This window comes from Musca domestica, unplaced genomic scaffold, assembly GCF_030504385.1.
Source record: "Musca domestica strain aabys unplaced genomic scaffold, Musca_domestica.polishedcontigs.V.1.1 22, whole genome shotgun sequence".
In the NCBI taxonomy this organism is placed as follows: Eukaryota; Metazoa; Arthropoda; class Insecta; order Diptera; family Muscidae; genus Musca; species Musca domestica.
Genome location: NW_026712262.1, coordinates 11,381,116 through 11,397,200, shown reverse-complemented (window position 1 = coordinate 11,397,200; position 16,085 = coordinate 11,381,116).

The following is a 16,085-nucleotide window of genomic DNA, read 5'->3' as shown; positions in this document are numbered from 1 at the left end:
CGTCGCTAAAATCATCAAAATACCGAATATCGGGAGGTACCGTTATATGGGGGCTATACGAAGACGTAGACCTGCACAGACAATTTTCTGTCTTAGGCTGTAGTATTTATTTCGAACTTCAAATACCGAATTTGAAACAATTCCGGTGAAAAATGTCGCTAAAATCATCAAAATACCGAAATACCTTCTATCTCAATTCGTTCGAAAGATAGCGTGATTACAACAGACAGACAGACGGACATTGCTAAATCGACTTAGATTTTTACGCTGATCTAGAATATATATACTTTGTTGGGTCTGACATGAGTATTTCGAGGAGTTACAAACGGAATGACAAAGTTAATATACCCTCCATACTATGGTGGAGGGTATAAAAAATCAGTTGCTTTTAATCAGATTATTTTTTATATAATTAAAGGGATTATTTTTAAAAGTAATTCTATCATATAATCATTGTTATTTTATCGTATCATTTGTTGGATTAAGAATTCATTTGACTGCAATATAACATTAATGCGTTAATCAAACTGAGCAAATGGTATAGTCATATATACAGTATCATATAGTCTTAAATGTTTTATCAGTTCATTTAACGTAGTTTATTGCACAAAGTAGATGTTCATGTATTTGTTTTAAAAACATTAAATTTAAACAAAAATTCAATAAATTTCCAAAAGTTTTGAGCTTTATGTGGGTATTCAAAATTGAACACAAAAAAATTTAAAACATAAATCTACGGCAGATACTACGTTATGTACTCTAATCTGAATCATGTTTACATAAACAAAAGTTTCACTAATTTTCATGGGATCTTATTGGGTGGAAACATTTTTTTCATGTTCTCCTAATCACTAACGCTGAATCACCAAACAAAACAATAGATCTTATTGTGTCCTGTAAAGAATACTTTCTTCAATACAATGTCCAATTGCCAAAAATTCTTCACCCTGAGTGTACTTTTTTTCGATGTCAATCAGAAAAAATTGACGTATATAAATTTTCACATAAGTATATATTTATATTGTCATTCAAACGTGACTTTACTTACCAATTGTTGTCCAATCGAACTTTTGCATCATTATCATTGCCAATTTCAGAAAACCTAAGGTGACTAATGTTATAGAATTACGGATAATCTCTATTTTGGGAGCGATTCACCAGTATTTGATTGTGAAAGAACAAATTGTAGACTGTAGTTTTTGAAGTTTCTACAATATTAAGCGAACTTTCCGTCCGAGTGGTATCTCCAAACGACTGGTTTGGCGTTAAACAATTGGAAAATTAAGCACCCCTAATATTTGTAATTCAAATGAATTATGTCTCCAGCACAGAACGCTTTCGATTTGATAATATTTAATAATTTTTAACACAGGAATATAACACAATAGCTCTGAAATTAATATAATAATATAAACACGAGTTTGGATCAACTTCATAGGAAATATAATGGGGTCTATATTGGACATTGAAGTCCAATTCGATAATAGCAATAATTTTAAAAATACATCTTCGCTACTTAGCTGTATGTACTTTTTTATATGAATATCCCTTATGGTCCCAATATCTTTTATATCTGCATCATCAATCAAATTCCAAATCAAATAAATGAGCAAATGTTAACTGATATTTTCGAGCTAATGATTTTCGTGATTTAATGGCACGCGAATATATTTTAAATTGGAACAGTGTTGGCATGTTTGTTCCGGATAACGTAATATTTTGTTGTTGAAAAATAGTTAGGCTTAATCCTATAATTGTTGTTTTTATAAAAACAACGTTTGATTATTAGTGTAGAAAGATGACAATATTTGCCAGGGGGTAAGGCAGGAAACTCCTATGTTTCGGAAAGAGCTTTTTTTACCCAAGTGTCGAGGTCGAAAGCTCAATATACAAGCCGAGACAATGGTAGATGATATGGGGGAAAATATGGAAACAATAGAAGAGACCCTAGGACTTTTAATCAATAATGGAGTAATCGAAAATAGGAAAGTGTACAAGAAATAAATGTTTTTCGCCATTAAGTAATTCAATTCATTAAAAAATAACTACTTTAAAACACGAAAAAAAACAGGCATTCCATATACTGTATGAATGGGTACATGAAGCAAATTTTTATGGTATACCAGTTATGAAACAAATTTCGTATTGTAGAATGTTGCTTATGTAAAATATGAAAAATGAGTTTGTATTTCTAAAATTAAAAAATATATATCCCCAGATGAATGATACTAACGCCTTTAAAAATAATGTATGTATTTATTAAATCGTATGTGCTTTGATACATACAATTGTTTTAAAATAAAAATGATTTCAAATATAATCAAATCAGATAATATTATATATTTTAATAAAAATAAGTAAAAAAGCCGTAAGTTTGACCGGGCCGAACTTTGAATACCCTCCGCCATTTGGAACGAACTTGGCAATTATCAAAAACAATAAAATCCGTTAAAAATTTTGTTAAAATCTTAAAGATAGCGAATCTAGCTATAATATTAGGGTCTATACGACGACATGAACCTGCGTAGGTGACATTTGTCATAAGCCATTACAATATTCAAATGCGAAACTTAAAAAAAAATCGGTTATAATACAATAAAATCAAAATACCGAATATCGGGAGGTACCGTTATATGGGGGCTATACGAAGACGTGGACCTGCACAGACAATTTTCTGTCTTAGGCTGTAGTATCCATTATGAACTTTAAATACCAAATTTGAAACAATTCCGGTGAGCAAATTCTCTAAAATCATCAAAATACCAAATATCGGGAGGTACCGTTATATGGGGGCTATACCAAAACGTGGACCTACTTGCCCCATTTTCAATACCAAAAGTCCTGCAGATTAACATACATATGAGCAAAATTTTATCAATCTAATTCAATTCGTTCGGTATTTTGATGATTTTAGCTACACTATTTACCGGAATTATTTCAAATTTTGTATTTGAAGTTCGTAAGGAATACTACAGCCTATGACAGAAAATTGTCTGTGCAGGTCCACGTTTTATAACCCCCATGGTACCTACCTATATTCGGTAATTTGATGATTTTAGCTACGTTATAAACAGTCTTTTTTTCGAGTTTTGCATTTGAATATTGTAATGGCTTGTGACAAAAGTTGCCTATGCTGATCCAAGTCGTCGTATAGACCCTAATATACGGCTACATTCGTTATTTTTAAGATTTTAACAGAATTTTTAACTGATTTTATTTTTTTGAAAATTGTTAAATTTGTACCAAATTTGTATTAAATTTCGACCCGGCCGAAATTACAGCTTTTTTACTTGCTTTCATCTACAATTATATGAGTATGTATTCAATTATATGAGTATATTATAAATTTAATACATATATAGTTCTGGCTACAAAGGCATTAAGCTAGTTAAATTATTTGGTAATTTATTAATTTTGGAATATGTGAGTCAAAGTTTAATTTACAGTTAAATTGAAATGGAATTCTAAGATGTATTTTCTTGATTTTGTATTATGTCCAGTACATTATTATTGCGTAAGATTGATTTAGTATAACATTTATACTGTATTTATATTGGCAGATCACTAAATAGTGATTCATATCGAATATGTTAGAATTACAAAATTGGCACTCTTTTATGTCTTCGTTGATGATATGATCGTGCACTGAACGGCAATTACACAGCCTTTACAGAAATATTTTTGTCTGGTCAATTCTTGGTATAATGATATAATTTTGTAGATAGGTTTTAATTTTCTCTTTTTTTGGTTATTTATAACTTTATACTAGTCTGATATATTGCCCCAAGTGAAAATTCTTTATCAATATTTTTAATAACTACCCATAATATATATTTATACCCTACACCACTAGGTGGTCAGGGTATTATGTCTTTGTGCATTTGTTTGTAACAGGCAAAAGGAAACGAGATAGACCCATAGTTCCTTTTGATGATCTGCATAGAATCACATTCTGAGTCTATTTATGCATGTCCGTCCGTCCATGTATTTTTGTAAACAAAGAACAGTTCGCTTTCATTGCCCTATCCAGGTGAAATTTTGCACAAATCATTTGTTTTGCCCAAGGACGAACCCTATTGAAATTGGAGATAATCGGTCAAAATTTAGATAAAGCTCCCATATATATCTTCGTCCGATTTGCCTTTTATTGTGCACCAAACGTGTAATATCAGTCCGAATAGTATGGAATTTTGCACGTACGATCAGATTGGACCTCACTATAAGTATGCAAATTTGATCTAAATCGGTTCAGATATAGATATAGGTCCCATATATATTGTTCATCCGATTTGTTATTTTTGTCCTCCGCAGCCGTAATATGCACACTGTAACAACAATATTTGGGGAAATATATCAAATACAGCTCAGAAATACATTTGCTAATTTTTATCGAGATCGGTACAGATTTGGATATAGCTCCCATATATAACTTAGTCCGATTTACCCTTTATTGTGCAGCAAACCGAATTGAGTCTAGAAGCTAGTATGTCAAATTCAAAGATCGGTTCAGATATAGATATAGCTCCCATATATACTGTTCATCCGATTTGTCATATTTCTTACCCACAGCCGTAATATGCACTCCATAACAACGATATTCGGGGAAATATATCAGATACAGCTCAGAAATATCTTTGCCAAATTTTATCGAGATCGGTTCCGATTTGGATATAGCTCCCATATAAATGTTTATCCGATTTAAAATTAATTGTGCACCAAAAGAGCAATACAAGTCCGAATTTAAAAGATACAAATGCTTTGGCATATTTAGTCCTTTGAACTTTAAATTATAATTGTAATCATAGCGTGTATGATTGAATTCTCCCATAAAAACTTTTAATTGTTATGCGCAGCTCTACTAAATTAGCAAAGTGGTGTAGGGTATCATAAAGTCGGCCCCACCCGACTTTAAGACTTTCTTTACTGGTTTATACATGTGACAGGAGAAGTGGAAGCCTCTTTTGTGACTCAATCTGCAATCCCATTTCCTCTTATATTAGAGTGTTCTAGAACACATAGCAGAATATGTTTTTGATAGTCAATATTGTTCCTAATCCAGCTTGCGTAAATATTGATGTCATTAGAATTTTTAATAAAATCTAAGGCTGGTAATGAATCATTTACGAAAATGAACTTCCCACTTAAAGGTTTGGTAAGTTTTATTGTTACAAAAATGGCTATTATTTCAGCAGTGAAAAATGATTAATATTCTGCTACAAGAGATGATTCAAAGATTGCATAATCGGTTACGATTTTGTAGCTCGTAAAATTGTTGGTTTTTGATCAGCCAGTATAAATAAATTTATAGTATTCGTACTTTTTGAGGATATTACAGAATTCGTGTTAATAAAATTCTGAGTTTTTGTTTTCCTTGCGATACTTGTGAAGAGATGTATCTATCGGTAATGAATTTGAAATCCAAAAAGGATTCTTAGCTAGTAGAAATTTGCAGCTATGTAGAATTTTAAACTTATCACAATAATTGCTTATACGATTTAGCGCTAATTCAGATGTCGAAAGTTTTTATTTTAACTGTAATGTAGGTTTTTAACTGTAATTGAGTACAATTGCTTTACAAAACCTAGTGGTGGACATTTCCCAATAGTCTTCTAAGTCTTCTGTCAAAGCGTAAGCCATAGTTATTCTAGTTGTACGATGAGGTTCGAGTGCAATTCGAATTGCTGATTTAGATGAAGTTTTGATTTTCTTCAAATTTGATTTAGGAGTATCCTGTAAAGTGGAGTATTCCGTAAATTATTTGAAGTAATGATAGAAATTAGAGTTTAGGCGTTACATTGAAACTTGCTGTTGGATAAACATTTATGAATGCGAAGCTTACTTTGTAGAGAAATTAATTCATCGATATGCGAAATCCATTTTTATTTGTTGTTAATTGCAATACTGAGTATTTTTAATTTTTCAACGGATGCAATTGTGCTATGGATATGAAAATAATTGCACTTTTCCAGTGAAAATTGATCACCAGAAAAAGAGCGCCACCATCCAATGACAGTTAAATCATTTTTAGGGTGGCAGAAGTGTATATATTGCTACATAACTTTTTTATAATTACGAAATCATCCGCATATGCCCCAAATCTGATAGCCCTGTGAGATTGTAGTATTTGAGTAAGTTTATTGACCGAAAGTGGAGAGCCTTGAGGTATTCCATTATGAAGATGTCTTGATTCTGAGAGGTGAGAGTTAACTCTGATTGTTATTTGTCTATTAGTAATATAGTTTTTGACATAATTGTTTATTTTAGGCCCATTCTTCCAATTGACAAAGTATTGCATGCAAGCCGATTTTTTTCGAAAGCTTTTGCAAAACAAAACATATATATTGGTTTTGATGGAGTTATTTATATAATAATAAAGGAAAACAAGTAAAAAACATTAAGTTCGGCCGGGCCAAACTTTTAATACCCTCCACCTTAGGGTAAAGGAAACATTAGAAGAAATGTGGCAAAAACCATTAAAATGCCGAATATCGGGAGGTATATGGGGGCTCTACCAAATCGTGGACCTACACATGCAAGGTTCCGCCAACGGAGCTAGAACCCATTATGACCTACAAATACCAATTTTCAGACAAATACGTGAAAAAAGGGGCAAAAATCGTCAAAGTACCGAATATCGGGAGGTACCGTTATATGGGGGCTATACCAAAACGTGGATCTATAATTACAATGACTCGCCACACGAACTGGGACCCATTATGATCTACAACTACCAAATTTTCAGTGAAATTCGTGAAAAAATCAGTCAAAAATCATCAAAATACCGAATATTGGGAGCTACCGTTATATGGGGACTATACCAAAACGTGGACCTATACATACAATGTTTCGCCACACGAACTAGGACCCATTATGACTCACAAATACCAATTTTTACACAAATCAGTGAAAAAATGTTGCAAAAACCATCAAAATACCTAATATCGGGAGGTACCGTTATATGGGGGCTATACCAATATATATATATATACCAATATCGGGAGGTACTATTATATGGGGGCTATACCAAAACGTGGACCTACATGCTCCATTTTCAAAAGTCAAAAGTCCTGCAGACATAACATACATTTGAGCAAAAATTTATCAATCTACTTCAATTCGTTCGGTGTTTTGATGATTTTAGCAACACTATTTACCGGAATTATTTCAAACTTTGTATTTAAGGTTCGTAATGAACACTACAGCCTATGACAGAAAAGTGTCTGTGCAGGTCCACGTTTTATAACCCCCATGGTACCTCCCTATATTCGGTAATTTGATGATTTTAGCTACATTATAAACAGTATTTTTGGATCTTTGCATTTGAATATTGTATAGACCCTAATATACGGCTGCATTCGGGATTTTTAAGATTTTAACAGAATTTTTAACGGATTTTATTTTTTTGAAAATTGTTAAATTTGTACCAAATTTGTATTAAATTTCGACCCGGCCGAAATTACAGCTTTTTTACTTGCTTTCATCTACAATTATATGAGTATGTATTCAATTATATGAGTATATTATAAATTTAATACATATATAGTTCTGGCTACAAAGGCATTAAGCTAGTTAAATTATTTGGTAATTTATTAATTTTGGAATATGTGAGTCAAAGTTTAATTTACAGTTAAATTGAAATGGAATTCTAAGATGTATTTTCTTGATTTTTTATTATGTCCAGTACATTATTATTGCGAAAGATTGATTTAGTATAACATTTATACTGTATTTATATTGACAGATCACTAAATAGTGATTCATATCGAATATGTTAGAATTACAAAATTGGCACTCTTTTATGTCTTCGTTGATGATATGATCGTGCACTGAACGGCAATTACACAGCCTTTACAGAAATATTTTTGTCTGGTCAATTCTTGGTATAATGATATAATTTTGTAGATAGGTTTTAATTTTCTCTTTTTTTGGTTATTTATAACTTTATACTAGTCTGATATATTGCCCCAAGTGAAAATTCTTTATCAATATTTTTAATAACTACCCATAATATATATTTATACCCTACACCACTAGGTGGTCAGGGTATTATGTCTTTGTGCATTTGTTTGTAACAGGCAAAAGGAAACGAGATAGACCCATAGTTCCTTTTGATGATCTGCATAGAATCACATTCTGAGTCTATTTATGCATGCCCGTCCGTCCATGTATTTTTGTAAACAAAGAACAGTTCGCTTTCATTGCCCTATCCAGGTGAAATTTTGCACAAATCATTTGTTTTGCCCAAGGACGAACCCTATTGAAATTGGAGATAATCGGTCAAAATTTAGATAAAGCTCCCATATATATCTTCGTCCGATTTGCCTTTTATTGTGCACCAATCGTGCAATATCAGTCCGAATAGTATGGAATTTTGCACGTACGATCAGATTGGACCTCAGTATAAGTATGCAAATTTGATCTAAATCGGTTCAGATATAGCTATAGGTCCCATATATATTGTTCATCCGATTTGTTATTTTTGTCCTCCGCAGCCGTAATATGCACACTGTAACAACAATATTTGGGGAAATATATCAAATACAGCTCAGAAATACATTTGCTAATTTTTATCGAGATCGGTACAGATTTGGATATAGCTCCTATATATAACTTCGTCCGATTTACCCTTTATTGTGCACCAAACCGAATTGAGTCTAGAAGCTAGTATGTCAAATTCGAAGATCGGTTCAGATATAGATATAGCTCCCATATATACTGTTTATCCGATTTGTCATATTTGTTACCCACAGCCGTAATATGCACTCCGTAACAACGATATTCAGGGAAATATATCAGATACAGCTCAGAAATATCTTTGCCAAATTTTATCGAGATCGGTTCCGATTTGGATATAGCTCCCAGATACATGTTTATCCGATTTAAAATTAATTGTGCACCAAAAGAGCAATACAAGTCCGAATTTAAAAGATACAAATACTTTGAACTTTAAATTATAATTATAATCATAGCATGTATGATTGAATTCTCCCATAAAAACTTTTAACTGTTATGCGCAGCTCTACTGTCATTAGAAGTTTTAATAAAATCTAAGGCTGGTAATGGATCAGTTACGAAAATTAACTTTCCACTTAAAGGTTTGGTAAGTTTTATTGTTTGTAAAATGGATATTATTTCAGCAGTGAAAAATTAATATTCTGCTACAAGAGATGATTCAAGGATTTCATCATTGGTTACGATTTTGTAGCTCGTAAAATTGTTGGTTTTTGATCAGCCAGTATAAATAAATTTATAGAATTCGTACTTTTTGAGGATATTACAGAATTCGTGTTCATAAAATTCTGAGTTTGTGTTTTCCTTGCGATACTTGTGAAGAGATGTATCTATCGGTAATGAATTTGAAATCCAAAAAGGATTTTTAGCTAGTAGAAATTTGCAGCTATGTAGAATTTTAAACTTATCACAATAATTCCTTATACGATTTAGCGCCAATTCAGATGTCGAAAGTTTTTATTTTAACTGTAATGTAGGTTTTTAACTGTAATTGAGTACAATTGCTTTACAAAACCTAGCGGTGGACATTTCCCAATAGTCTTCTATTGTCAAAGCGTAAACCATAGTTATTCTAGTTGTACGATGAGGTTCGAGTGCAATTCTAACTGCTGAGTTAGATGATGTTTTGTTTTCTTCAAATTTGATTTAGGAGTATCCTGTAAAGTGGAGTATTCCGTAAATTATTTGAAGTACTGATAGAAGTTAAAGTTTAGGCGTTACATTGAATGCCCCAAATCTGATAGCCCTGTGAGATTGTAGTATTTGAGTAAGTTTATTGACTGAAAGTGGAGAGCCTTGAGGTATTCCATTATAAAGATGTCTTGATTTTGAGAGGTGAGAATTAACTCTGATTGTTATTTGTCTATTAGTAATATAGTTTTTGACATAATTGTTTATTTTAGGCCCATTCTTCCAATTGACTAAGTATTGCATGCAAGCCGATTTTTTTCGAAAGCTTTTGCAAAAAAAAAAATAAATATTTATTTTGATGGAGTTATTTATATAATAATAAAGGAAAATAAGATTTTCAGCATGGATGGGCCCTTTTTTAAATACAAATTTAAATGGAATGAATTTTTTTGGTTATAATAAACCACCACATTCTTTTAGCAATGTGAATCCGCTTCAGGAATAGGTACAAGAGGGCTGTTTTTGTAAATTTGTTGAATGAATGAGTTAAATATCTATATATATAAATGTAAGTTGTGTTAGTTACTACGCTTATAACTTAAGAACCGCTGGATTAATTTTAACGATTCACACAAATTCGGAGTTGTCTACTCTCCGAAAAGGATAATATCCAAAAAAATCGCGTAAAAATGTGATATATTAACATTTTCATTTTGACTTTTCAAATGTACAATAGTAATGTTTTATTTTGCATGATTTTTTTCCATTTTGACTTACTTTTTTCTAATGTACATTTGTAGTGTTTTTTTATATATTATTTTTGAATTCGAATATTTATACCAATTTATTTAATTGACTTGATTTCTTGAGAACTGAAATTGATGGCGGGTTACATGGAAGTGTAGTAGCGAATTATGTGGTGGCGAAACGGAATAGATGATATCGAAATAATTTAACGCGGTCACACCAAAGTTAAAAGATAATTACTTTTTCTAAATCGCTGAAAAATCATGAAAAAGAGATCTCATTGCAAAAATCAAAAAACATTTTCAATGGAATCGAATTTTAAAGTAATAGTACATTCTATTGATAAACTTTGTAAGGAAGGATCTTAAAACATTTGCTGTAAAAAATCAGCGAAAAAGGTGAAGACTTTTTCAATTTGTTATTCTTTTTTTTTTTTGTCAATTTTTTTTTTTTCAATTTGTATTATCATATTGAATTCAGTGGATTTTTTGTGAACAAAATAAAGAATAATTTTTCACTAAAAAAATTAAATAAGTGCGAAATAGGATGTTAACTGACATCTACCTTTCAACTCCAGGGCCTACATCGTGGGTTAGCTGGAAGATGCGAACACATTTAAACAAATAAAAATGACCGAAAAAGCTTAATGGGGCTCATTTCAAAGCGTGGCAATGATCCGTCCAATGAGAGCTCTAAATGCAAAATTCTTTGGGAGAATAATAAGTAATATACCAATATTGAAATAAAAGGTGCAAAATAGTAGAGCGAATGGGACTTTTAGTAAGAAAAGGTTTATATCCTTCCAGAAATTCTTCCCAAACATTCAAAATACCTAAAATCACTTTTGCAGGCCTTTATATCGATCATAACTCACGGATAAGGGAACAACCCGATTTCATATTTATATAACCATCTATGATTTAAGTTATTTTTGGGGTCTTGGGAGAATAATAAGTAATATACCAATATTGAAATAAAAGGTGCAAAATAGTAGAGCGAATGGGACTTTTAGTAAGAAAAGGTTTTATATCCTTCCAGAAATTCTTCCCAAACATTCAAAATACCTAAAATCACTTTTGCAGGCCTTTATATCGATCATAACTCACGGATAAGGGAACAACCCGATTTCATATTTATATAACCATCTATGATTTATGTTATTTTTGGGGTCTTGGCCGGCCACTTTTTTCATTTTTTGGCCCTTATTTGACATTTTTGTTTCTAAGGGGGTAGATAACCTCTTCGCATAAAATTTGAAATTTTCAGAGTAGGGCCCATATTGGTATTGATCACATTCATCAATTGATTTGGCTAAAAAATTTTATTTATGCCACCCTGGGGTAGGGAACCATCATACAGATAATTGCCACATAGCAATTTATTTAAGTAAAGTCCCCACATTGGAGTATCCCCAAGTCCACTTTCACATCTAATGTGTGGTCAGAAAAGAAAATTATGTATTCTATTGAATTTTTAACCCCCAAGAGAATATTGGTTGAGAACGTAGATTTGGGATATACATCTATATGAAATAAATTGTGGAAACATGAACAAATTACAAATATAAGAAAGTAGCACGGGACCGAATATTTGTTTAATCATCATTGAATTATCCTATGATGAAAATATGGACTTTAAGGGGTCTCCAACTTACAATTTAAATGGCAAATAAAATTAATTCCCATCTTATCATTCTGCCCTCAATTATGAGGTGGATAAAACTATTTTTACTTATTTAAATCACGCGAAATGCTATGACATGCTATATTGTTCTGCTATATTTTTGATTTGGCCTCTATTTGTCATCTTGGATTATAAGGGGTAGAAGAAAGTTTTCAATGTAGGTCGATGTTTCGGAGTAGTGCCCATATAAAGAAGGTACCTCCTAATTTAACCACATTTCAAAGAATTTGGCTAATAATGCGTATTAGGGGGGTGAAAATCTTACACTAAAATTTCAACATATCTACAAATTTTAGAATTTTTATCCATGTTATAATACCCTCTCAAGTCCACCTTTTGGCGGACAAACAGACTGACATGGTTAGGGGGACTTATGAGGACTCTAATGCACAATCTAAGTTGCTAATGAGTTTAAAAAAGTAATTAACTTTGGCTATTCTTAAATCATTCAGCCCTCAATTATGTAGTATACAAAATACAGCAAATTCCAAATTACTGCTCATTTGACTGGAAGATTTTGCTACGATTTTTACCATATTAAAAATTAATTTGATCCCTTATATGGCGATAAGATTGATATATACTTTTTAATAGATTTGTATAGCACATCCACACAGTTGAAGCCCACGGTTTAAATATTGAAGCCCACTGGTTAAAAATGGGTACATGTATTTTAAAACACTTTAAATCGACATGTACGTGAACACTTATATCAGTCATATCTGTGAATAATTATGCTTGGGAAAATATGCATAATAGACAAAAACTACGGGCCGGCAACGCGGACCGGGCCAGCTAGTGTTATTATAAAGTGAAACTAAAGGTACTTTACGGCCCTAGGTTCCTGATCATTTCATAGTTTATCCTGTCTATCCTTTGAGCTGATATAGGGTGACGTTTAATTCAAACATGTTTATATCTTCTATTGGATTCGCGTTTTTGTTGGCAACTAAATATGTATGGCCACGTGCATTAATTTTCTTTGTTGACTGGAATTCATCAGAATTGATGAATCCGGCCACACTTCGCAAAAAACATTGGAAATGTCTGACGGGTCTGTTTGTACTGAGAAAGTAACTCCTAGAAGCTTTTCTGCTAACGTATTAAAAGCGTTAATGATGTATCAACAATTAAAAAGTTTATTTTTAAAAACCATACACAAGCCGAGACAATGGTAGATGATATGGGGAAAAAATGGAAACAATAGAAGAGACCATAGGGCTTTTGATCAATAATGGAGTAAACGAAAATAGGAAAGTGTTCAAGAAATAAGTGTTGTTTTGCCATGAAGTAATTCATGTATTTAAAAAAAATAACTACTTTAAAAGACGATAAAAGCATGCATTCTATATCCTGTATGAATGGATACATGAAGCAAATTTTTATGGTATACCAGTTATGAAACAAATTTTGTATTGTAGAATGTTGCTTATGTAAAATATGAAAAATGAGTTTGTATTTCTAAAATTAAAAAATATATATCCCCAGATGAATGATACTAGCGCCTTTAAAAATAATGTATGTATTTATTAAAACGTATGTGCTTTGATACATACAATTGTTTTAAAATAAAAATGACTTCAAATATAATTAAATCAGATAATATATATATTTTAATAAAAATAAGTAAAAAAGCTATAAGTTGGGCCGGGCCGAACTTTGTATACCCTCCAACATTTGGAACGAACTTGGCAATTCTCAAAAACAATAAAATCCGTTAAAAATTCTGTTAAAATCTTAAAGATAGCGAATCTAGCTATAATATTAGGGTCTATACGACGACATGAACCTGCGTAGGTAACATTTGTTACCATTACAATATTCAAATGCGAAACTTAAAAAAATCAATTATAATAACAACAATTCTGGTGAAAAATGTCCCTAAAATCATTAAAATGCCGAATATCGGGAGGTACTGTTATATGGGGGCTATACGAAGAGGTGGACCTGCACAGATAATTTTCTGTCGTAGGCTGTAGTATCCATTACGAATCTCAAATACCGAATTTGAAACACCTATACGACGACATGAACCTGCGTAGGTAACATTTGTCATAAGCCACTACAATATTCAAATGCGAAACTTAAAAAATCAGTTATAATAACAACAATTCTGGTGAAAAATGCCCCTAAAATCATTAAAATGCCGAATATCGGGAGGTACTGTTTAATGGGGCTATATGAAGACGTGGACCTGCACAGACAATTTTCTGTCGTAGGCTGTAGTATCCATTACGAATCTCAAATACAAAATTTGAAACAATTCCGGGGAATAAATTCGCTAAAATCATCAAAATACCGAATATCGGGAGGTACCGTTATATGGGGGCTATACGAAGACCTGCACAGACAATTTTCTGTCGTAGGCTGTAGTATCCATTACGGACTTCAAATACCAATCTTGAGACAATTCTTGTGAAAATGTCCATAAAATCATTAGAATACCGAATATCGGGAGGTACCGTTATATGGGGACTAACGAAAACGTGGTCTGCACAGACAATTTTCTATCTTAAGCTGTAGTATCCATTACGAACTTCATACCAAATTTGAAACTATTTCGGTGAATAATGTCGCTAGAATCATTAAAATACCGAATATCGGGAGGTGCTATTATATGGGGGCTTTACCAAAACGTGGACCTACATGCTCCATTTTCAAAAGTCAAAAATCCTGCAGCCTATGACAGAAAATTGTCTGTGCAGGTCCACGTTTTATAACCCCCATGGTATCTCCCTATATTCGGTAATTTGATGATTTTAGCTACATTATAAACAGTTTTTTTTTTCTAGTTTTGCATTTGAATATTGTATAGACCCTAACATACGGCTACAATCGGAATTTTTAAGATGTTAAAAGAATTTTTAGCGGTTTTTATTTTTTTGAAAATTGTTAAATTTGTACCAAATGGTGGAGGGTATTCAATTTTCGGCCCGGTCGAACTTGCAGCTTTTTTACTTGTTTTCATTTACAATTATATACAATTATATGAGTATATTATAAATTTAATACATATATATAGCTCTGGCTAAAAATGCATTAAACTAGTTAAGTTATTTATATATAAGTTAATATTTAGTAATTTATTAATTTAGGAATATGTGAGTCAAATTTTATTTTACAGTTAAATTGAAATAATAATTTTAATCATTTTATTATATCTTGTTTCTAAGATGTATTTTCTTGATTTTGTATTATGTCCAGTACATTATTGGGAAAGATTGATTTAGTATAACATTTATATTGTATTTATATTGGCAGATCAATAAATAGTGATTCATATCGAATGTGCTAGAATTACAAAATTAGCACTCTTTTACGTTTTCGTTGATGATATGATCGTGCGCTGAACGGCAATTACACAGCCTTTTCAGAATTATTTTTACCTGGTCAACCCTTGGCATAATGATATAATTTTGTAGATAGGTTTTAATTTTCTCTTTTTTGGTTATTTATAACTCTACACTAGTCTGATGTATTGCCCCACATACTTACCTCTTCAAGTGAAAATTCTTTATCAATATTTTTAATAACAACCCATAATATATTTTCTGTACATGTGACAGGAGAAGTGGAAGAATCTTTTGCGACTCAATCTGCGATTGGAGTGTTCTAGAGCACATAGCAAAATATGTTTTTGATAGTCAATATTGTCCCTAATTTAGCTTGCGTAAATATTGATGTCATTAGAATTTTTAATAAAATCTAAGGCTGGTAATAAATCAGTTACGAAAATTAACTTCCCACTTAAGGATTTGGTAAGTTTTATTGTTTCAAAAATGGCTATTATTTCAGCAGTGAAAAATGATTAATATTCTTCTACAAGAGATGATTCAAAGATTTCATCATTGGTTTGATTTTTTCGTAAAATTGTTGGTTTTTGATCAGTATTCGTACTTCTTGAGGATATTGCAGAATTCGTGTTCATAAAATTCTGAGTTTGTGTTTTCCTTGCGATACTTGTGAAGAGATGTATCTATCGGTAATGAATTTGAAATCCAAAAAGGATTTTT